The sequence below is a fragment of the Charadrius vociferus genome, unplaced genomic scaffold (genome assembly GCF_000708025.1).
Source record: "Charadrius vociferus isolate BGI_N301 unplaced genomic scaffold, ASM70802v2 scaffold434, whole genome shotgun sequence".
Taxonomy (NCBI): domain Eukaryota; kingdom Metazoa; phylum Chordata; class Aves; order Charadriiformes; family Charadriidae; genus Charadrius; species Charadrius vociferus.
This window is the reverse complement of record NW_009648154.1, coordinates 550,193-556,569: the sequence shown is the minus strand read 5'-3', so window position 1 is coordinate 556,569 and position 6,377 is coordinate 550,193.

Here is a 6,377-nt window from a genome sequence, read left to right as displayed (position 1 = left end):
CTGCTGAAACGTGTGAAGTTTTACAGCCTGTGAGGTGGCTCGTTCCCTCCTGCCTTTCACACTGGGCTGCTCGGTACACTGGGTGTCTGTGGAGTGAAGTGGTAGGTAAAGTTTGTCGTTTGGGGGTAGACTTCGAGGGTGAAAACTATCTCTGTTAATGTCAGTAGGAACCCATTTTTATGCCTCTTCCCCTACGTGATGCGAAGGCGTCGTCTAGAGGCTGATTGGGGGCATCGGGTTAAGCCTGAGGGGACACTTCTTCCCATTACGAAACCATGAGGCAACTTCAGCTGGAGTTGGTGCCTTCGACGGGGTGAAGATCATGACTCAGTTGTTTTGTTCTGTGCTTCTGCCCTGCCTTGTGCGTTCTTGAGCATCAAACTTGTTCTGTGGGTTGCTTTTTTTTAAAAAAAAAAAAAAAAAGAGCAATGCCCATTCTGAATCAAAGCACCGGAAAAAGCAATTAAATTAAGCTAGATACCAGAGTCAGATTTACATTTGTTACACTGGAATTTTAGGTAAGAGAACAATTCAACATTCTTGGGATTTTTGTTGAGGCTGGGGATGTATACAGATGGAAGAGGTTGTTCTGAGTGCTCCTGTTACCACACCGTCTCTTTTCTGTTGAGTATAAGTTGCATTGTTTTCTTAATGTGTCTGCAAAGTCTGTGTAATTCCCATTCCCTTTTTTCTTCATCTTTTCACAAACCATCATGAAATTTTTAATGCTGACCTATGGTTTAAATGAAAGTAGAAACTTGGCAGACCAGCTACGCATTGTCCAGTTATTTCAAATACCTTGTGAAGTTTTATGTGTGTTTTGCCAGACTTATCTTTCTCATGGCTCTAACTAATGTATTTGCACAAGTGGAGACTTTTTGAACTGGGGACTCTCACAGCTGTGCATAATTCTTTGGCAAACCTAAGAACTCCAAGACTGTAGTACTTTAAAAGTGGCAGTCTGTTCACTTGCAGTTTCTTAACTTTTGCCTTATATATACTGAGTGTAACTGCTCTTATTACAATTAAACAAGTGCAACAGAATAGGAACTTTGTGATTATTGAGGCTAAATCTTACAGTCCCTTTCCGGGAAAAAATTCTGTTTGCTATTAGGAGCTTTTTAAAAAGTTATTATTCCATTGTAAATTAGACCATCCAGAATATCAAGTTCTCAAATGTGGATGGTCTGTACTTGCAGTATTTATGCAAGTGTTTTTTCACGCTTTTAATGCATATGTGTCAGGATTTATTTTTTTACATTTTGTTTACCTTTTTAATCTAAAAAAAGAAAAAAAGGTACACACCAAGAAAATAGTTGAGCCTAGCTGATGGCCTGATGCTACTGGAAAGGAAAGATCCTTTTCCCTGGCCCCGTTCACCCAGCTGTTTGTTGGGTTTTTTTGTTTCACTGTTAAGCTGATTCAACTCTTTTTGGTAGGAAAGTAATCTGCCAGAGGAGAGTATTTGGCTGGTGAGTTGTATCATCTGTGAAGGTGATGAGTTTGAAAGTTTGGTGACTTAAGCTCAGGAAAGGCTGTGAAATGGCAGTGAAAAAGAGGAGCAGGACAGCCCTTAAAGGTTAATGGGAAGAACAGGACCCCGCTTTTCTTAGCAGTGCACAAAAAGGTTGATCCAGCTCTCTCTTCAGACCATACATCTAGTACTGCTTTTTCCTTGGGGCACCTTTGGAAAATGTAGACAAACACTCTTTTGCTTTGCCACAGCTGTTTTTGCTTTCTTGGTTCAAAACCCGTGTGTTTGCTTTTCAGTAGAGCTGTGCAGAGTCTTAATTCCTTGGCATCTGCTTTGGTTGCTTCGTGTATAGTTGCAGTGTTTTAGAGGAGTGTGGTTTCTTTCATCTGTTTTTCTTATTGAGAGGATACCCCAAATTTCAGTTCTTTAGAGTGTTAAAAGCTTTTTAATTTGCTGTCTAAATCTATTCATAGTTAGTTCATGTGCACTTGCTGTTTTCCCAGTGTTCTCCTTCCTCTTAAATAACCTTCATCTCTTAACTAGTTGTTCCTTCAATAGCGAACAAGCCCATTCCCTTTCATCTTTTGTTTAGTTAGCCTCCTTTCATAAGATTGTTGACGTGATCAAGGGAGTAGGAAGTTTTTTTCTGTGTAGTTTGACTGGCAGCCAGAATTGTACACCATATCATGGATTGCTGATAACTTGTATGATAGCATTTCATGTTTCCTTGTGCGTTGCTGAAATGTTTACCTGGCACGTTTCATTCTAGGATTGGATTTGCCTTTTTGTGGCTGCCTTGCCTTGGTGGCCTGTGTCCTCTTCTGCTAGAACTTAGCGTACTTGTCATTCTCTTGTTTCCAGCCGCTGAGCACTTCGTTTCTAGGAGAATCTTGTATTGGCTCTGACTGTGTGAATTTTCATTTTGTCCTACTGTTATCTTTTTCTACCTAATCCAGTCCTCAAGGGTTTACGTTTCCCTTTATGTTATGTTTTAGCCTTTCCTTTCATTGATGATACCTTCCAACTTTCTATTAGCTTCCCTATAAGACCCTTAGCCTTGCTGTCAGTGTCAGCCAGGATGTATTAATATTGATTTCAAGACCAATTTTTAAGGCATTTGGTGAGTGAACTCTCCCCACCCTTATTAGAGTGGTTTTTTGAATCACTCTACAAATAACATAGCTAATAACTTACACGTGGCATCCTATGGAATGTTTCTCTGCAATCTGAACAGACAATTGATATTAAATTGGTCTTTGATAAGATGTCCTTGCCTAGAAGAGTAGCTGCTTCCTGTTACAATTTACCATATTTCCCTTTAGTTTCTCAGTCTGTAATAATTGTCTTCAGCATTTGGTCTAAAGTTTGAGAACAAGCCAGTTGGGTTTTTGGGGGAGCTGCTTGGCTGTTTCTTTTTTTGCCACTTCTTTAAATTTGGGGACTGTATTTCCCAGTCCTCAGTCCGTGGCTTTACCTGGATTTGACTAATTAAAATTCATAAATTCTGAGTTTGCAATTTTATGGCATTTCTTTCTCATTTTTGAGATTATTACTGGTCTGCTCCCCCACCCCTGCCTTGGTTGTTTTTTTTTTAATGTATCATAGCCTCGCTTTTTTGTTTTCAGTTATATTATGAGGGATGTTTTGTTACATAGTATGTGACTGCTGGTAACTTTCATTTTGGTGCTTTCCAGGCTCTAGAGTACAAATCTCTGTTAATCCCTCCCTAGTCTTTTCAGTGTTTTTCTTGCAGTGTGCAAATTGTCTGACAAATTGCTTGCTTTTCAGGTTATTGGCCAATTGACTCAATGAAACAAAATGTCAGACTCGCTTTTTAAGCAAAAATTGTATCTCAAAAAGCCGTCTTGGTGAACTGGATTTACATTGCAAAAAGTAATTTTAATGTTCCACTTTGATCAGGTTTTTTTAGAATATAATACTCGGTGACATGAGCAGGAACCTGGGAGCGTTACAAGTAGGGTTGCCTTTTCAGTGAGGACCATGCAGTGTTACTGGAAATGCAAGTCATATGACTGTAGTGTCATCGTGTCTATAATTGCTAATTAAATCAAAGCTAGAATTTTCTAATTTGGCTATACAAAGGCAACGTAAACAAATAAAGGTGCGTAGAATTAAATTACTGGTTTTCGCCCATGTGGTTCTGCTTGATCTGAAAAACAGCAGTCTTGACTAGTCCTCAATTATTCTTTTTCTTTCACTTTTCACAGATGAACTCTTTTTTTACATACTTAGAATGGCTTTGTGTAAAAGTTGAAATAGTCATGTGCAAACAAGATCTTATTTCATGTAGCTTTGGGGGGCAAATCAGTCTGTAGAAAACTTTTATTTTAGTGACCACAGCCTTTAGCAAATGCCATACCAACTGCTCAGTTGGAGCTCGAGTGCTTGTTTTCTCTCTGTTCCTAGCAGAAAAATTGACACAGGTGGGAAAAAAATGTGTAAGTTCTAGTATTTTTAATTTTTTTTAACAGACATGTTATTTGGCATTGTTGGCAAGCTTGGCTCAAGGGGGCTCAGGACTGAAATAACGAATATTCTGTAAGTTTGAAGGTCATGTGTACTAGGCAGCGTAGAAGTGGGGCTGTCATCAGACCAGGATTGCTGATTTTGCTGTGTCAGTGTCAAATGCTAATGCTGTATGTTAAATGAGATATAGATTTCCAGCAGAAGCGGTCAGTGAGAGATTTGTGTTGTGTAACAGTGCAATACACTTTTGGTAGGAATCACAGTGTCACGTTGGTTTCCTTGGCAGAGATTTCTGCAGGACTTTTGGGGTGCTCTTATCGTGCTTGGGGAATTCTGGGGGCTGTGAGGTTCTCGCAATTCTCTTGCTATTCTTCCTCTTTGTATTCATATAGGTATTTTAAGATTGCCTGGGTTGCTCATGCCGTTTTCCTTGCTTCTTGCCGTTGTGAGTATAGATAGACCCTAGACATATCTGCGGAATTGTCAGTGTTGCGTTAGAAATGGGATGTGTTGCTTTTGCATTTGCAAACCTGAGGGATCCCAGTGCCGGGTGTGCAATGCCAAAAATGCAGCCCACCTGGAGAGAGGTGGTGTGGGAAAGCTGCAGGGGATGGATGCTGCCAGCTCCGCGTGGCGTTTCCGGCCCTGTGAGAGTGAACGTGCAGTAGCACACTTAATTATGAATGCAGATCTGGGACGCTGTGACGTTATGCCAGCATCTTTAGAGACTGAGGACTTGATGTTTGAAGAGATGTAAACGGGGAGGCTTTCGGGGATTGCCACGTGTTGCCCAGTTGCAGTCCTCGTAGTATTCTTTTTTCCTGTCTTTTGGTCTTATTTCTGTGTATTACCCACCCCTTTCTTGTGAAAAAGAGTAGAAGACCTAGCACAGTTAGGCTGGAAAGGGCGAGTCAGCTCTCCTTCTGGACATTGTGTGGTAGAGGGAGGGTCCTGAAAAACTTGACTTTAGGATGCTGTGGCGAAGCATTACCTTCTTTTCTGGAAGAGGTGGTGATAGTGTTTTGAGGCAGTAGCTTGACAAGCATTTCTTCTTTTGGCAGTAGTATCAGTAAACAGTTCCCATCCCCTTCCCAGCTGCTCAGTTTAGTGCTATCGCCTCTTTTACGTTGGCATAGTTTTTTGTGCAGCTGCATGGCCAATCGGATCAGGGAACTGATCCAGTCAAAAATGATTAACTGTGGTTTTTTAATTCTTTGTGGGTTTTTAAAAAATATACTAAGCAGCAATAAAAAGAAGCATATTTTGCTTTTATTGTTATTTCCATCAAACTAACTCAAGTCTAGTGTTCCTTCATTAATTGGAGGGCTACAGAGTATGTCATAGCATTTTCTTAAAGTTTATATTCTCTTAGCACTGAAAAAATCTTGGAAAATGCATCCTCCCACATCTGTTTCTTCTGATCAAAGTCCATGTCTCAGCATCTGTGAAGTAGTTATCCTTCAAGATTATTCTTCAGCTGGAGCTCATGTTAGGCAAAAAAACAGATGCTGTTAAATTTGTCATGCTGGCAGGGAAGAAAACCTCAAAAGTTGTAAGAGTTTGCCGTAGGGCAGCCTTCATATTCTCACCCGGGACCATGTCTGCTCCGAGAACAGGCTGTGAGATACAAGAGGAGGGAGTTTGCATTTGACGTGCCTCCATGTACGAACGTGCTGGCTGGGGGAGAGGAGGAGAAGCACGGGAGCTGTGAGTGAGTAGTGCTGAGCATTATGGTAGCTATGCTGTTCTTCAGGGTGTAGAAGGTATGGAGTTGAAAACTTCTTGGTGAAGCCTGGTAAACACTGAGCCTTCCTGTTGACAGGGGAAGAGTTGGTCAGGGCAGCATGGGACATCTTCTATCACGGCAGGCAAAGCTGATCGTGATTTCTCTAAGGGTCCAGGAGAACTTCAATATATCCTCTGGCAAGCGCTTTTGAGTTTTTGTAGAGGACAGAGGTGACACTTGTGTCTACATAACCAACACCATAGAGGGAGGAGAGCTCAGAGGCAGGCTGAAGGAGCTGGAGCCCCACTGCACTTGTTTTACACTGTTCCTTATCTGGTACTTTTTGCAGGGAATCTTTTTTTTCGGATCTGCATGACAGCATGTATGAAGTGAGGTGCTTGGTTTGGCAGTGTTTACACTGCAGGGTCAGTTTACAAGCTTGCATTTGACTGCCTTGTAAACAATCAAAGTAGTTTTAAATTTCCTATGTATTTTTATGTCCAAGTATCTATTTCAGTTTGTTTCTTTGCTGTGATATTTTAGAAGAGAGTGCTTTTTACTAGCAAGTCAGACAGGTGTGCCTTCTCAAAGCATCTTACATGTAATTTGCGGGTGCAGTTATGTTTTTTGAAATAACTTCTCCAAAAGTAAATTACCTGTTTTGATTTGTTTCCCCTTTTTAAAAGAGAG